Below are 18,337 nucleotides of genomic sequence, written 5' to 3'. Positions count from 1 at the left end.
ACAACTGTCACTGTATGCAGATGACACGATACTATACAGAGAAAGTACTAAAGATGTTACCAGAAAACTACTAGAGCTCATCAATGAACTTGGTAAAGTTGCAGAATACAAAATTAATACACAGAAATCTCTTGCATTCCTATATATTAACAACAAAAATCAGAGAGAGAAATTAAAAAACAATCCCATTTACCATAGCAACAAAACGAATAAAATACCTGAGAATAAACCGACCTAAGGAGGTAAAAGACCTGTACTCTGAAAACTATAAGATACTGATGAGAAAAATAAAAGGTGACACAAACTGATCAAGAGATATACCATGTTCTTGGATTGGAAGAATCAGTATTGTGAAAATGACTATACTACAGAAAGCAATCAACAGATTCAATGCAATCTCTATCAAATTACCAATGGCATTTTTCACAGAATTAGAACAAAAATTTTACAATTTGTATGGAGAAACAAAAGACTCCCAATAGACAAAGCAATCTTGAAAAAGAAAAATGGAACTGGAGTAATCAGGTTCTATGACTTCAGACTGTACTACAAAACTACAGTAATCAAAATGGTATGGTACTGGCACAAAAACAGAAATATAGATCAATGGAACAAGATAGAAAGCCCAGAAATAAATGTATACATCTATGATCAATTAATGTATGACAAAGGAGGCAAGACTATACAGTGGAGCAAACATAGCCTCTTCAATAAATGGTGCTGGGAAAACTGGACAGCTATATGTAAAAGAATGAAATTAGAAGATTTTTAACACCATACACAAAAATAGACTCAAAATGGACTAAAGACTTAAATGTAAGGCCAGACACTATAAAACTCTTAGAGGAAAACATTCAGAACACTCTTTGACATAAATAGCAGAAATATCTTTTTTGTTCCACCTACTAGAATAATGAAAATAAAAACAAAAATTAACAGATGGTATCTAATTAAACTTAAAAGCTTTTGCACAGCAAAGGAAACCATAAACAAAACAAAACAAATATCCTCAGAATGGGAGAAAATATTTGAAAATGAAGCAACCAGCAAGGGATTAATCTCCAAAATATACAAGCAGCTCATGCAGTTCAACAACAAAAACAAACAACCCAATCAAAAACTGGGCAGAAGATCTAAATAGACATTTCTCCAGAGAAGTCATACAGGTGGCCAAATAGCACATGAAAAGGTGCTCAACATCACTAATTATTAGAGAAATGCAAATCAAAATTACAATGCGATATCACCTCACACCACTCAGAATGGCCGTCATCAAAAAAAATCTACAAACAATAAATGCTGGAGAAGGTATGAAGAAAAGGGAACCCTCCCACACTGTTGGTAGGAATGTAAATTGGTACAGCCACTATGGAGAACAGTATGGAGGTTACTTAAAACACTAAAAATATAATGAATATATGACCCAGTAATCCCACTTCTGGGCATATATCATGAGAAAAACATAAGTTGAAAAGATACATGCACCCCAATGTTTGCCACAGCACTATTTACAATAGCCAACACATGGAAGCAACCTAAATCTTCATCAACAGAGGAATGGATAAAGAAGATGTCATACATATATACAATATTACTCAGTCATAAAAAAAAGAATGAAATAATGCCATTTGCAGCAACATGGATGGACCTAGAGATGGTCATACTAAGTGAAGTAAGTCAGACACAGAAAGACCAATATCATATGATATCACTTATATGTGAAATCTATAAAAAGGGTACAAATGAATTTGGTAACAAAACAGAAGTAGAGTCACAGATATAGAAAACAAACTTATGATTACCAGGGGATAAGGAGGTGGAGGAATAAATTGGGAGATTGGGATTGACATAAACACACTACTACTCAATACTCTGTAATGGCCTATAGAATCTAGGGGACTTCCCTGGTGGTCCAGTGGTAAAGAATCCACCTTCCAATGCAGGGGATGCAAGTTCGATCCCTGATCGGGGAACTAAGATCCCACAAGGCACAGGGCAACTAAGCCCTTGTGCCCCAACTACTGAGCTCACATGCTTCAACAAGAGAGCCCACTTGCTACAAACTAGAGAGCCCACGCGCTCTGGAGCCTGTGTTCCACAACCACAAAGCCTGCACACCCTGGAGCCCACACACCACAAGTAGAGAGAGAAAACCTGTATGCCACAAGTAGAGAGAAGCCCAAGCACTGCAATAAAGAGACTGCACCACAACGAAAGATCCTGTATGCTGCAACTAAGACCAATGCAGCCAAAAAAATAAAGAAAAAAAAGAATCTAAAAAAGTGATTATATGTATATGTATAACTGATTCACTCTGCTGTAGACCTGAAACTAACACAACATTGTAATTCATCTATATTCCAGTAAAAATTCTTTTAAAAAGGTACTATGCATATTAATATAATAAAAGACAACATGACCATCTGTATTGTTAAAGAAAAAGCAATTGACAAAATCTAGCACTCTTTGATGATTAAAACACACACTCATCAAACTACATATACAAGGCAACATCCTCAACCTGACAGAGGTCATCTACCAAAAAACACCACAGTTAACAACATAATTAATGATGAACAACTGAAAGCTTTTCTTATAAAATTAAGGATGAGACAAAAATATCTGCTGTCACTAATTGTATTCAACATTATACTAAGATTCTTGCCAGGAAAATTGGGAAGGGGAAAAAAAAGGCATCTAGATTAAAAAGAAAGAAGTAAAATTATTTTTTTGCAGATTATGTGATATTATGTATTGAAATTCCTAAGAAATTCATATACAACACAAACATGCAAACCTACACACACATACAAACTTAGAGCTAGTAAATGAGTTCTTTAGGTTTGAAGGATACAAGATCAAAATTTAAAAGTTAATTGTATTTTTATACATTAGCAACAAATAATCATAAAATGAAATTAGAAAAACAACGCATTTTACATTAGCATCAAAAGCAATAAATTACTTAGGATAAATTTAACCAAAATGTATAAGATTTGTATACTGAAAACTATAAAACAACACTGAAAAAAATTAAAGATCTAAATGAATGGGAAGACATCCCATGTTCACTGATTGGAAGAGTTACTATTGTTAAGAGGATCATACCCCTAAATTGATCTACAAATTCATTGCACTCTATCAGAATTTCAGGTGGTCTTTTTGTAAAAATTGACAAGGTGATTCAAAAATTCATGTGAAAATGCAAGAAACACCCAGTAGCTAAACAAACTTGGAAAAGAACAAAGCTTGAGGATTAAGCCTTCTTTATTTCAAAACTTACTACCAAGCCATAGTAATGATGACTTTATTCTACTGGAATAAAGATAAACATAGTTCAATTAAATTGAATTGAGAATTTAAAAATAAAGTCGTGCATCTATGGTCAATCGATTTTCAACAAAATTGCTAAGACAATTCAATAAGAATAGTCTTCTTAAAGAAATGGTGCTGGAGAACTGGATATCCACATTCAAAAGAAGCAATCTGAGTGCCTGCTTTACACCATATACAAATTTTAACTCAGTGTGGATGAAAGCCATAAATGTAAGGGCTAAAATTATAAAGCTCTTAAAAGAAAAAATTAAGTGTAAATCTTTGTAACTTTTGATTAAGCAATGGTTTCTCAAACATGACAGAAAAAGCACAAAGAAAAAGAGATAAATGTGATTTTGTCTTTCAAATGACACTATCAAGAAAGTGAAAAGACAATACACAGGATTCCATATAATTTTGTAAAGTATATATCTAATAAAGATTTAGTATCCAGGACCATTTAAAGAATTCTTATAACTCAGCAATTAAAAGACAACCTAATTAAAAATAATGTATTTCTACATTTATCCAAGGAAGATGACCAAAAAGCAGATGAAAAGGTGTTGAACATCATTAGCTTTAGAGAAATGTAAGTCTCTAAAAGAGATCCCATAAAGAGATACCACTTTATACCCACTAGAATGGCTATAATAAAAAACATGGGCAATAACAAATGTTGGCTGGGATGCAGAGTGAATGGAACTCTCACACATTGCTTATTGAAATGTAAAATGGAGCAGCAACTGGGAAAACTCTCTGGCCTTTCCTCAAAAATTTAAATAGAGTTCTATGTGACCCAACAATTCTGCTCTTAATTGTGTGTCCAAAAGATTTAAAACATATGTGCATTCAAAAAACTTCTCCATAAATGTTCATAAAAGCATTATTCATAATACCCAAAAGTGGAGATAACTCAAATGCCCATCAAATGATAACTGGGTAAATGAAATTTGGTCTATCCATACAGTGAGATATTATTCATTATTCAGCCCTAAAAAGGGAATCAAATACCAATACATGCCACAACATGGATGAACTTTGAAAGCATTGTGCTACGTGAAAGCAGACAAAAAAAGCCATGTGTATATATTAATCCTTTGTAAAGAATAGATCCTTCACTGCATAGGGACTGAATAATATGTTATGTAAGGAGATGAAGTGAATGATAAACTTTGCTTTGAAGTGTTCTCCTCACAGCCCAAAAAATATGTCTCCCCCCTTTATATGGTTATACATATACTTCTATAATAGAGATTTGGCATGTACTAACCCACTAATTAGATTTCTTATTCTATGTGCATTAAAAAATATTTATGTTATACCCTCTATTTACAAGGTATTGTGCTCTGCAGTCATCTTTGAGGAGCTTATAGATTTGGGGGGAATCTGGAAGAAGTATATATAATGATATGGGATATATATACACACGATATATTATCTATATATGAGTTCTACGTGATATATGTATGATATATTTATATATGAATAAGTAAATTAAAATGTGTCAAGATTTTCAAAAGATTGCATATTACAATAAGTCAGGGGTGGAGAGAGGTTCAGTTAGTTGAGATACACAGTCAGGTAAAATCAGTGAGGATGGAAACAGGAAAATTCCGGTCAAGGGAGTAAGCAGTGAGTAGAGATGTAAAAGCAGGAAATATACCTGATGTGTTAGAAAAACAATGGATCTGGATGAGTCAAAGTTCTCACAGAATGTTCTAATGGCAACCCTCCCCCACTCTTCAATTCTCTGCCCCCTGTAAAGGTTATCACACTCAGTCCTTCTTTGGTAAAGGCTCCAGTAGGGGCTTGAGGAGATCTTTGGAGCAGGCCTGTAAGATATCACTCCTCTCTGATGGATAATGAGCCCTGAAAGAAACCCCACCTAATACCTGGGGTACTTTCTCATAACATACTAGGCAACACATTTTACAGTATTGAACTATGCTAAAATTCATTTAAAATATAACTCAGTGGATCTATAATTTCACTTCTAAATAAGTATATAAATAAGCACTTCCGAGCCATATTTTTTAAGTGATTACTTTTCTGTATTATCCATTTAATATTACACAAATACTGTGGGAGCAAAAGCACTAATTTTTTATGTATTTTGTAAAGTCTCCTAAGTTATGGATAAATGATGAATTTTAAATAATAGCAACAATGAGCATAGTTAATATTTACAAGGTTAAACCTTAAATGATGTTGTCCTGATGATGGTGTTTCCAATTGTTCCTTTTGCAAAAACATGGGCATCTTTAGAACTCAACAGACAATAAAACAAGCAATATAATGTTGTTATCCATACAATACACTTTCTCCATTGGTATCTTCAATTTTACTTTTCATGTGAGTGACATTAATAGGGGTTTTCAAACATTTTTGACAGCTACACTTGGTCCTTAAACTCTTCTCATCAAAGTGTCCCTAATACTCAAATCTGCATATAAATTCCTGTTCTCCATCATATACCATGTGAATAAAGAACATAACTGTTTGCTTTTTCAGTCATATTAAAAGCATTTCAGGCAAATTGAATGTGTTATGTTGATAGCAAGATACAGAAGCAGCTGCTGGAGATGATGATCACTGTGAAAGCACATCTTGGGAGGCATTTGAAGATATGTTTTCAAGGGTGACTGTTCCCTATAGCTAAGACAACACCAGCCTGGTAAGACCCACAAAGCAGATTTTCTAAATTACCTCTTTACTGCATGCCTCTCCCATTAGCACAGCCACCTCCTTGTCATTCACACCGATGTAATGATCACCTCTGCAGCATTTACACCCTGGGCCTGGCTGGCTGGTTGCCTCTAACTCTGTGGCAAGATTATTGATTGCAGGTGCTTATTAAGCAAGTATGAAGCAATAAGCCATGAGAGCTGTTGATAATTCAAGAGGCAAAGCTAGTAATTATATAGGAATCAGGAGGATTATTATATACGAGGCCTTTTGGTAAATATGACTGATTGCTATTGCAGGGCTGTGATGACTGTTTGAATTTAAATGTATTATTATTGATTTTCTTTGGTTTTATTGCATTTTAAATTGACAGGTTTTTAATGCAAATTGTCCATTCTACCCAACTGCCAGGTCCTGCTCCTGTAACTTGATGATTAATGGACATGTGCAGTGGTTACGGTTTCTACTGCTCAGTCCAAAGTGAAGCCACTATCTTTTTTCCTCCAAGTGTACTTTCCTTTCACTGTTTTCTGAATGTAACACGTATTGTGCATCAGAATTTCATGATCTATTGGCACTGTTGTGCTGCTTATAAAAATGCCGATTAAAATAATTAAATAACATTAAAGTTTCTTCCAGATTGAACTTATACACCATTATGTCTTCCTTTCTTTTTCTTTTGTAAGTTAAATCTCTCAAGAAGACAAAATTTTCAAAAGGCAAAATATGATAAAATCTTAAGGAAAACTGGATAATGCCAATAGTCTGAAATTTGAACACAGTGAACATATACAGTAATAAGTTACTTTAAATGGTCAGTATTGTGATTCCTTGAGGCATTTTGAACTGAGGAGGTAGAGAGATGTCGATTCCCTATAATACTGATATATAATAAAGATACTGAATAGGGGGAAGAAAAGCATGTGTTTTATTTTATGTTCATATTTAGCACACTTTTAGTTCATTTGAAATACTCACTAGAGAATGAATTCATCTTCAGAATTGTGGAGATTTGCTTGTTCTAAAAATGGATATCAAAATATTCAACTGCTCATGGAGCAGATGCCTAAACAGATCCCAGAAACTGTAAGAAACTTGGCTAAGTATATCTATCACATCAAAGTTAACACTGAAATAACAATTATTATTTCTATTCTTATTATAGCCAACACATTGACTATATGCCATACATACATACAAGTTTTGTATCATTCTGGCACTGTAATAACTTTCTAAAGTAGGTATTCTTATAATCTATGTATACATAAGAAGGAACTGAGGCTAAATCAGTCACTTTCTTGAGGATAGATTACTGATAAAAGGCAGACCCAATAATAATTAACGTCTAGCTACAAAGCTCTTGCTTTTTAATCTCAGCATTGTTGGTCTATGACTCTAGTATTGTGATTCTTCCTTTTAAAATGCATGTTTTTCATTCATTCATGAGATACTGAAGGATTACTATATAACACTATTCTAGACTCTGTGGATAGAGTGGTGATAAAGATGGGTAAAATCCCTTCTTCATGTTTCTTACATTATAATTAAGGAAACAGAGCAAAGATACATAACCTACTAAAGAGTAGAGTATAAAATAATGGAGTGACAGTGCCATCAAATTTTAGTAATGTAAATGAAGAGATAAAGAGTGACAATGACAAATTTTACATGGAAAAGTGAGAGAGATCAAGTCGGTGTGTAGGCCTAAAAAAATCAGAGCCCTGAATCCTGTGCATATTAAATTTGAGATTCTTATAGCATATCCAAAAGAAGACATAAATTAGGTAGTTGGTTTAAATGTCTAGAGCTACACTATCCAATATGGTCACTACTAGCCAGATATGGATATTTAAATTTAGATTAATTTTAATTAAATAAAATTAAAAATTCAGTTCCTCATTTACACTAGCTGCATTTTAAAGAGCTAAATAGGAACATGAGTAGTTAGCTACCATATTGGATAGTACAGATACAGAATAAGTCTGCCACTACAGAAGTTTCAATTGGACAGCACTGGTTTAGAGTTCAGAAAAAAGGTCAGATTTGGAGACACTAATTTGTAAATCAAAAAATGACTCAATGTTTTATTTGAGCAACTGGTTAGATAGTGGTACCAATTTCTGAGATGAGTAAATTAGAGAAGAGGTTAGTATGTAGATTGTGGATTGAAAGTTTTTCATCTAAGGAGTACAAAATTGAATAATATATTTAAAGCAAGATGAGATATCCTATAATGGACAACAGAAGACAATTTGTAATTAAGAATGTCAATATCAAACTCTAAATACTATTTACTCTCCTTTGCAAGGAAAAAAATCCCTAAGGTCCTGAAGTATGGGTATGTATTCTATATGTCTTATAATCTGTGGAACCTATTGTGGAGTTTTTTAGCATTATCATCTCCAATTCATATAGTTCTGTTCCCACAGATGCAAAATAACTTGGATATTAAAGATATAACCATAAATAACTTACTTCCATTATTAGGATACTGGTATAATTACTCCTTCTACTTTCACATATGCACAAGAATTAACATTTCTCCTGATAATTAAGATTAGAGAAGTTTAGCTCCATCACCTGAATTATCCAGTTAACTCTATTTTAGAACACAATGGACAGTATAAGCAAAATCCATATATATCAAATACATAGATCCTTTCTTTGATCTTTCAAGATTTGTCTCCTTGAACAAGATAAAGATTCCAAGAACTTAGTGTGCTTTATATATGCTTCTATAATTATTCAAAGTTGCATTATTAAAAATATAAAAAGTAACTGAAAACTATATCCCACTCCTATCATAAACTTAGTTTTAGCTCTATCTTCTCTTTTCAGTTCCTTCTTACTTATTTCTGATTTATCCTACTTAATTTTACTTGGAATAATGAATCTACTGCTACTATAATAATAATGAGGAATGTCTTAAAGTAGGGATGGTTTGCTTTTTAAAAAATCCTCTGAACATGACAGTTATCACGTGTGTGTGTAATCACTATAGACAATGCAAACAACACATGGCAAAGAAGCAAATGTTGTCTAAACAGATGATGATAGGTCAGAAAAGAACTTGAGTAGACTCATATTGAACATGAAATAAGCTTGAGTAAAATCTATATGTAAATAAAAATATTTGGTAATTTTTGTTAGTTGTTTTGACTGATAAAAGTATTTTAATACTAAATTTTTCTTTCCCAGAAAGAACACCCTTCATTCTTAGTAAATATTGAGATATTAATAATTTAATTCACCATTGTGAATTATATAATAAGCCACGTAGCCTTTTCCATGCTAGGACATCCAATAAGTACCATTCAGTTTACAGATGGATGAAAAGTATGAATAATTCCTCTATTATATATTCTTTGGGCTTATCAAATTCAAGGTAACTTTCAATCCAAAATTGAATACAGCCATTTGTATATAGAGCAGATCAGCAATGTTAATTGTTAATACATTTTATAATTATTCTTTCTGAATACTAGTGAGAAAGTTAAAACATAAAATAAACAAATCCAACTTAAATTGTTCTCAGTTTTATTCATGAACAATTACTTTGATCAAAACAATCCAAGATGATTTTCAAGGTTACCTGGTATAGACCTCATAATTTGTAGCTAAGTGGTAAAATAATTATACGTGTTCTTAAGCCTTTAGCACCTTTGAAAGCGATCAGGTTGCCAGTGTATGCTTTGCTTCACTTTTGGCTTAAGATCTGAAAGAACACATATCTATCTTTTGTGAGTTCTGAGTATGTTGTGGTATTTTTCCTTAAAGCACAGCAGGATCACGACTTTTCTAGATATTTTCATACTTGGTCATTTCCACTTTCCCATTATGAATAAATCAGCCTAATAGCCAAAATTATACAGATTTTGTGTATCAGCAGAGGAGAGATGTAGTACTTTAGGAAAAAAATAGTGGAGGCTTTAATAAGATGCTGCACTTGTAGAAGGATACCAAATATATATATTTTGGCCAGATTTTATGTGTTTAAGGGTTAAAGTCAATTACCTATCATTGTCTTTATATCAACAGAGTAGATTAAATTAGTGAGATACAAACATACATCTAAAATTTAATTTGAGATAATAATATTACAATTTTATTACTAAAGCTTTGGTAGACAGATTTTTAAAAATTTGAACGTGTTGTACATGAACAGTAGTCTTTCAGTGCAGCAATCTGCTTGATTCTGTCAGTGGTCATTTCATTGTACATCTGTGCTATAAACAGTTGTTAATGTTCATTTTCTGTTGGTAATAGAGCAAGGCATAGTTTGGCTTATTTTATCATGTAAAAGATTTTGTTGAAAGAATTCTGGTAACAAGTTAGTACGTTTATCTTCCCTAGTAAAAGCTAAGATAAAGACTATTTTTCAATCCCTGGACTTGAAAATTTGATAAGGATGATGATGATGATGATATTCAAGTTCCTTTAATACAAACTGAAGATTTATGCAATGATAGAAGAATACAAATTTGACTATTTCTGAAGCTGACCAAATTTTTTTTATCATATTTTTACATACACTCATTTCTTTACATAATCACTTCAAAACAAAGACATGCTGTTAAACTTTGGATCTAGAAATGTGGCAGTGGAACAATGTAATTAATATTCAAAATAATAAAATAATCTCTGAAGCTTTATCTGCATCAACTTCCAATAGGAGAATGAGAGGGGATTTTTATAGCAATTAGCAAGTAAGAATCATTTTTATTTTCAAGGTCCAGCACTTCAACTGTCTCTTCCAGAGCTTCTCACAAATAAACTATTTGGGTTATCTTAAGAGTCCCTCTAACTACTGAAAAACTTGGTAGTCATTAACAATAATTTAGAGGATTAATTATTGGTAAAATATTGCTATTTAGTACTGATTGCCTCACATTATGCTATAAATATAGACTGATGCAAGCATTCTTTTATACATTTATTAGTTGTTTCTCCATCTTTTTAAAATAACCTGTAAATGTACTTGATAAAGAACTTCAAAATTAGTGAAGAAAAATGATGAAAGTGATCCACTATTTTTACATACAGCCAATAATTTTGTTACATAATACTCCGCTATAATTCCAATCCTAATTTTCAATTCAAGTGTATTAAGGGAAAATGTATCCTTATGATTACTTAATAAATTTTAAACTACCACCATGTATGGTCCATTGCAATTGACACTTGCATGAACATTATCTTCACTGATTTCTCTTCTCATAAATATATATTCAAAGAGATTCATCATGATTTTGCTGTATTATTCCCAGATATCTTGTGGCAAGCAACTAAAATGAGAGAAATGACTCAACATGCAGTCAGACCTAAAATAGAATTCTGGTGGTTTCTCTATATCTAGATGTCTTATGAATAAAGCAAAAAATAAGATGTTTAATGATTTCGGTAACCCTTTGGGCATAGCAACAAGTAATTAAAGGAAATGTTCTAGTAACATGTTTTTTAAAAGGAACTTCCCTAGGGACTATATCATCCACAAATAATGAAAGTTTTTCTTCTTTAACTGTTGAAAATGGTTGGCAGCTTCTAGTAAATTACTTAATAATTTTTATTCGAATTTTGAGCTTCCAAGATCTCAAAATTATAAAGAAACATTTTAAGCATTTGAAAAGTTTTTTTAAAGTTTAATTAGTGAGAATTAAATGTGTATTGGGGGACATTTTCTTCTAAAACTTTTTTCTTATTATTGTTATTTTTATATCTGTGTGATTGATATTGTAGATGATACTGGAGATTTTTCAACTCATGAATATATTGAAGAGTTAATATTATTATATGATGTGAAGAATTTCCAAATAAGGTATTTCCTGAAATACTTATAGCTGACATGGAAATATCTAATTTAAAGAATTGTGTTGAAGAGTTATTTTGATGTTATGAATGCTGATGTCCCAAACAATTATACAAAATTAGTTATACTATATTGTAACTACTGTTATCAAGCTTGATATTAAGTTAAAAATCAAAGAGATTTATGGACTCCATGATATTTTTCTTATAGACATATGTGGTTAATAACACGCTTTGAATGATAATTTTATCAATCTATTTCTCTATTTTAAAAATATTTGATATTTCTATATTGGAATACACATAAAATGAATTTTAACAATAAACATTATTTATATGCAATATATACATGTATGTTTATTTATACATGCATATACAAACTGAGGATCAAAGTTGAATATGTAAAGCATATAAAGATTTTTCAATACAAATTATAGAATATGAAAATGTTTGAAATTTAATATTAAAATATTTTCTATAATCCAAATAAAATATCTTCTTCATAGTACTGAGATTACACTAATTAATAGGGCTTACCTGTGTGACCATCTTATAACTGACCACACACAATATTTCCATAAATGTGACTGACATACACATTTGTCTATTTAGAATTTCAAAGGGCAAAATTAATCTAACATTGAGTGATAGATGTTGTCTAAATATCAGGGATGAAGCTCAACTCTGGTGTACCAATAGATAATCAAGTGTAGTATGAAAAGTCTTATTTTACTTAATCCTATAGTAGTTGTCTGATGCTTAACTCAGAAGTCCATTTTACTACCCCAATTCTAATGAAGATAAATATACATATATATACTATTTATTTACTGCATTTTATTGAATAGGCACTAAACTAAAAATTGTATAGGCTTTATTATATTCACTTTTCATATCAGTCTTAAATTGAGCATTGTTAATTTTAAACATGAAAAAAATTGATCTCTGGACTAACAGGCAGCCAAGCCAAGATCGTTACACAAATCAACATGGCTTCAATATCCATGTTATTATCTCTTACTTTATAATGTCTATATTATAATATATACAGTTAATAATTATATGAGTATTTAAATATATTTATATGGTAAATTCACAAAAGGAATACTTTCTGCATCAGTGATCTAAATGTGATCACCAATGCAGAGAAGCTTGAAGAAGCAGACGAATCGAAGAACACATATAATTCCTTTTCCATGAGTGGCCAAAATTGCATCCCACTTAAGTAGAAACAGCATCCAGCATAATAAATATGACTGATCTCCTGTTAATGAATGGTCAATTACTGAATCACTTTATGTGCCTGCAAATAGCCTTGTGTGTGTAACAGAAGATTTGAGAGGAGACATATCTAAACAAAGCATTAAAAATAGAAAATGTATGACAATTTTAAATATAGATATCAAATACAAATAAATTTGCAAAGCCGTCACTGAAGGCAAAGTTTACAGACTATAATAAACACTCACAAAAGCCCATGCTATAAAGATCAGGGGAGTTCCTTGGATAGCACAGATTACACTCATGATATTCTGACTATGACAATGGGCCATGAACTTGTGTTTGGAATCAGCTTTTGTTTATAAAATCTGCCTTGAGTTCTAACTCTGTTAAAAGCTCTGCTGCCACCTTGCCACCTTAGTTATTAGCATGCCCAACATAATTTTCACAAGGGGATTACCTGGAGAAACTAAAATAGACATGTCTTTCACAGTAGTTCTTATCTTTGATCATATAATTTGCCAGGATCTGTACTGTTGGGATCCTCAGTACCAACAGCTGGTGTTTGCTAGAGCTTTTTTTTTCCAATTTAGAAAAATCCAGAGGCATTTATATATACCTTAATGTTTAGGTGACTCAGAACCAAGTCAAAATTCATGGTATTTCCAGCTCTGATATCTTGACCCCACTCTAATATATGAGCTTCTGTCCTACTCTTGTGAACAAGATTACACCTGCTACCTTAATTGTTTGGATCCTTTTGTTGGTTCTGAATCTAAATTGTTGTAGTGATAATCTGTCCAGTATTCAATTCCAACATCACTGACTCCCAGCTTGGTTTTATTCTCTTGCTTCTCTTCCTCTTCTTTCTTCTAATAAGTCTCTAATAAACATCCTATATTTTCTAGCATTGTTTTAATTGATATGTTATTTTATTTAACTTTCATGTTACTGTGAAGTATTTTATTAATGTTATTTTGCAGAATAATAAAAAAAGTAACAACTTATCCAGAGTTGCACTGACAGAAAGTGGCAAAGCTGGCTCTTTCTTACTCCATCAACTATACTCACAAAGCCTCTAGCAAATTTAAATTCTGATTCTAACTTTATTATAAATTGCCATTTGCTGAATGATCTAAACCTTGTAAGACATTTATGATGTCTGCAGAGCTATCCAGATCTCTATATATAAAACCTGTTCCCAGCACTCCATCATTACACTCTGGAAATCTGCTAGATTTTTACCCATTCAGATCTCATTGATATCAATTGCTTGGCAAGAATCCCAATTCTTATCTTCCCAGTCCTGTGCTGTGAATACTTGGCTCTTTTACTACAGATGGAATTTCTCCTTAAATTAGTATATGGGTCTTCCCTTATTCAGTCAACCATTAAATAATTAACTTCCCAGCCCTAACTATGAGAAAAGAGTGTGAAACCATGATAATAAAAAAGATAGTGAAAGTACTTGCCATTCTACCTCATGCTAACATTTCATCTAATTTCTAAGGACAGTTAATCTCTCAATGACATGCTCATCCATTTTATGAAGCACAAAAACTTCTAAACACTCCCTTTTCACTCTCATTTCCTATGGGCTCAGGAATATGAAATAGATCTTGTATCTATTCAGTATTTGTGTACACATGTGACTATAAACCAGTTTGGTTTCTATTGGTAACTCGTATACTGTTATTCATCAAGGGACAAGAGTTGTATCCCTTAAAATTCACTATATAGGGTCCAGAGATGAGCCCTCAAAACATCTGGCTTTTAAAACCAATGAAACCCGCATTACCAAGACCCAAAGGGTTGTAGCAAACTAAGAAATGCCTCTTAAAGGGCATGCAGACACACCAAGCCCAAGGCCCAAGGCAGAAGCAGCTATTTAAAAAGCACTAAGACTTTATGTGAAAGAGATTCATTTGCTAATCATAAAGCATCAGTTGGAGGGACAGTGGCCTGTTGGGATACTCTCAAGGGACAGAAGTGCTGGCAGGCACCATTTTTGCACTGTCCTTATACATTGCTAAAGCTGGTGAGCACCATCTTCTCTGTTTTACTCTTTCTTTTTCCTCATCAGAGGCTATCATTGCATTTTCCCTATGCCACACTTCATAGCACCAGTACCTCTTGGAGGGGAGCTTTTACACACATTTGGTGCCCTGGTTTTTACTTCTAATATCCTGGTCTCTGTGCCTGTTGCCCAGAGAGTGTCCCATGATTGCCTGGCTGTGGTCAGGAGAGTTTGATTTCCTGGGTTGCAGAGAACTGTAGCAATTAGAGAGAATTTTTGGCAGGTTATATCCTTAAGACACTGCACAGAAAGAAGACTGAAACAAACTCCCATCTCTTTCTGTGAAAGAGGATTTTGTTCATCCTAGAACTTCGGTCTGAGGGGCAGACTTCAGGACTGGCACACATCTAGTAGCCTACAAATGTGCTCTGAAGGAAGGTAAGCCAAACTTACCATATTTGCACTCTCCCTCTGCCTCATTAGCACTCACTGGTATCTCCTAGAAAGGAGCTTATATACTCATCTGGGGCCCCAATTTTTGCTACTTCATACAGAGGACACACCTAGATCGCCTGGCACTGGTAGCCAGCAAGTTTTATCCTTACAGTCTCATAGGACTATATGTATTTATATGCTATAAAAGTAGCTGCCTGATGATGTGGCTTCCAGTCAGCCTGAATCTAGTGTTAAGTGAGATCCTTCCTTTGGGACACTGATGGGTCTTAGCACACCCTCAACCATTGGGGGCCATTAAAAATAAAATGGGCTGCTTTGAAAATCACAAAAGTTTGAGACAACCAAGAGCCAGGACAGGTTGAACAATAAATTTCATCTCCTACTTCAAGACTGGGAGAGTTGACTGTTCTATCTAATGTATAGAAACCAACACAGAGAGTCAAGCAAAATGAATAAACAGAGAAATATGTTCCAAATAAGTCTCCAAGATAAAATGTAAGGGAAAAAAAAAACCTTAATGTAATGGAGAAGAGTAATTCAACTGATAAAGAGTTCAAAGTAATGGTCATAAAGATGCTCCCTGAATTGGGGAGAATAGACGAACACAGTAGAACTTCAACAGAGAGATTAAAAATATAAGAAAGTACTAAATAGAAATCATCAAGCTGAAGAATACAATAACAACTGAAAAAACACACTACAGGAGTTCAACAGCAGACTAGTTGAAGTAGACTAAAAGATAAATGAACTCAAAAACAGGGCACTGGAACTCACCAAACCAGAGCAGCAAAAAGAAAAAAAGGAATGAAAAAAGTGAAGATAGCTTAAGGGACTATGGGAAGACATCAAGCAGATGAACATTTGCATCACAAGGCCCCCAGAAGAAGAAAAGAGAGAGGAAGAGACAGAAATCTTATTTGAAGAAATAATGGCTAAAAACTTCCCAAATTTGGGGAAAGAAATAGACATCCAGATCCAGGAAGTTCAGAGAGTTCCAAACAAGATGAACTCAAAGAGGCCCAAACAAGACACATTATAATTAAATTATCAAAATTTAAAGATAAGAAGAGAATCTTAAAAGCAGCAAGAGACAACTTGTTATATACAAGGGGACCCCAAAAAGACTCTCAGATTTTTTTTTCAACACAAACTTTTCAGGCCAAAAGAGAGTAGCACAAAAACAACAAAAACAAACAAAAAAAACCCCACAATATACTAGGGAAAAAAACAAACTTCTAACCAAGAATACTCTATCCAACTGGCAAAGTTATCATTCAGAATTGAATGAGTTATAAAGAGTTTTATGGACAAGCAAAAAATAAAGGTGTTCATCACAACTAAACAAGCCTCTTAAGAAATGTTAAAGGGACTTCTTTAAGTTGAAAATAAAGAGCACTAATTGGGAACAATAAAACATATGAAATCTCACTACTAAAGGTTAATATATAGTAAAAGTAGTGGCTAAATTCATGTATAAAGCTAGTAATGAATATTAAAACACAAAAGTAGTAAAAATAATTGACTACAACAATTACTTAAGGGATGTACAAGATAAAAAGATGTAAAATGTAAAATGTGACATCAAAACATAAAATGTAGAGGAGAGGTTAAAAATATACAGCATTAGAATGCATTCAAACTTTAGTTGTTATCAATTTAAAATAGACTATTATAAATATGTTTTAGAAAGATCAATGGAACAGGATAGAAAGCCCAGAGATAAACCCACGCACATATGGACACCTTATCTTTGATAAAGGTGGCAGGAATGTTCAGTGGAGAAAGGACAGCCTCTTCAATAAGTGGTGCTGGGAAAACTGGACAGGTACATGTAAAAGTATGAGATTAGATCACTCCCTAACACCATACACAAAAATAAGCTCAAAATGGATTAAAGACCTAAGTGTAAGGCCAGAAACTATCAAACTCTTAGAGGAAAACATAGGCAGAACACTCTATGACATAAATCACAGCAAGATCCTTTCTGACCCACCTCCTAGAGAAATGGAAATAAAAACAAAAATAAACAAATGGGACCTAATGAAACTTCAAAGCTTTTGCACAGCAAAGGAAACCATAAACAAGACCAAAAGACAACCCTCAGAATGGGAGAAAATATTTTCAAATGAAGCAACTGACAAAGGATTAATCTCCAAAACATACAAGCAACTCATGCAGCTCAATAACAAAAAAACAAACAACCCAATCCAAAAATGGGCAGAAGACCTAAATAGACATTTCTCCAAAGAAGATATACAGACTGCCAACAAACACATGAAAGAATGCTCAACATCATTAATCATTAGAGAAATGCAAATCAAAACTACCATGAGATATCATCTCACACCAGTCAGAATGGCCATCATCAAAAAATCTAGAAACAATAAATGCTGGAGAGGGTGTGGAGAAAAGGGAACACTCTTGCACTGCTGGTGGGAATGTGAATTGGTTCAGCCACTATGGAGAACAGTATGGAGGTTCCTTAAAAAACTATAAATAGAACTACCATATGACCCAGCAATCCCACTACTGGGCATATACCCTAAGAAAACCAAAATTCAAAAAGAGTCATGTACCAAAATGTTCATTGCAGCTCTATTTACAATAGCCCGGAGATGGAAACAACCTAAGTGCCCATCATCGGATGAATGGATAAAGAAGATGTGGCACATATATACAATGGAATATTACTCAGCCATAAAAAGAAACGAAATTGAGCTATTTGTAATGAAGTGGATAGACCTAGAGTCTGTCATACAGAGTGAAGTAAGTCAGAAAGAAAAAGACAAATACTGTATGCTAACACATATATATGGAATTTAAGAAAAAAAATGTCAT

This window comes from Tursiops truncatus, chromosome 5, assembly GCF_011762595.2.
Source record: "Tursiops truncatus isolate mTurTru1 chromosome 5, mTurTru1.mat.Y, whole genome shotgun sequence".
Lineage (NCBI taxonomy): Eukaryota > Metazoa > Chordata > Mammalia > Artiodactyla > Delphinidae > Tursiops > Tursiops truncatus.
Note: the sequence above shows the minus strand (reverse complement) of the source record.